This window comes from Suncus etruscus, chromosome 2 (assembly GCF_024139225.1).
Source record: "Suncus etruscus isolate mSunEtr1 chromosome 2, mSunEtr1.pri.cur, whole genome shotgun sequence".
In the NCBI taxonomy this organism is placed as follows: domain Eukaryota; kingdom Metazoa; phylum Chordata; class Mammalia; order Eulipotyphla; family Soricidae; genus Suncus; species Suncus etruscus.
In genome coordinates this window covers 167,408,132-167,409,139 of record NC_064849.1, presented here as the reverse complement: position 1 = coordinate 167,409,139, position 1,008 = coordinate 167,408,132, and the positions used below count along the sequence as shown (strand labels likewise).

General features: G+C 33.7%; 1 non-coding gene across 1 annotated transcript; it reads right to left on the bottom strand.

Annotated features, from left to right (window-relative positions):
- Positions 1 to 644: 644 nt before the first annotated feature.
- Positions 645 to 746, bottom strand: LOC126002332 (U6 spliceosomal RNA). Its single transcript, XR_007493071.1, has one exon. It is a non-coding gene; the product is annotated as a U6 spliceosomal RNA (small nuclear RNA).
- Between the last annotated feature and the right edge of the window lie 262 nt (positions 747 to 1,008).

Below are 1,008 nucleotides of genomic sequence, written 5' to 3'. Positions count from 1 at the left end.
TATCTTACTGTTTAGCCTGCTGTACTTTATGTGACAAGTGATCAAGTAGTGATGGAAATAACATTGTGAGTCTTATAGCCTTTACTTTGTATGCAAAGATACTTTGTATGTATCTTCCTATTTTCAATATTCTATATTTGTCTATTGGAAAGGTCATTCTGAATACAATTTTTCTCAAAGCATTCCTAATTGAATTATTTTACTCAGACCATCACACATCTTATGTATCCCTTAAATCATAAAAATTATATTGTTATTTTCATAGTTCTCTGATATGCTCTCAGTTATTTCCCATGTTCTTTATTTGTTTGTTTATTTATTTATTATTTTGGGTCACAGAGGTGACATCTAGGTTTTACTCCTGGCTCTGTGCTCAGAAATCACTCCTGGCATGGGGGGACCATATGGAACACAGGGGAATAAAGCTCATATCTGTCCTGTGTTAGCCACATACAAGACAAATGCCATATCTCTGTGCTATCACACTGACTCCATTTTCCCCATGTTCTTGTTTTTAGAAACTTGTCCATCTCTTCTTGGAGCATCTCAATATTTGCTTCAGCTGCTGTTGCTTTACAGCTCAGAGCTAATCCTGAGTTATTATATCACATATAATACTCTCCATTTTTTGTAATTTCTTTTTTATATATATGAAATGCTTCACCCATTTGCATGTAATCCTTGCTCAGGGGCCATGCTAATCACTGTATTGTTCCAATTGTAGTATATGTGCTGCCGAAGTGAACATCATTTTAGTAATTTCTGATTCTAGTTTTCTCATTTGAGCTCTTTTACTTTTTATACTTTGCTGTCTCCTGTTTTTGAAGGGAATACTTAAAATTATTTTATTTTATTCAGTTTTAGCCTCTGTATCGCTAAAACATAAACTCTCAAAGTTTTGTGCATATTTTAAAGGTATGGATATTTGAGTCCCATCCAATCTGTGCTGAATCTGATATCAATGGGAAAAAAAGTGAGGGAGAGAATAATTTAGAATGTGGGTTAGTT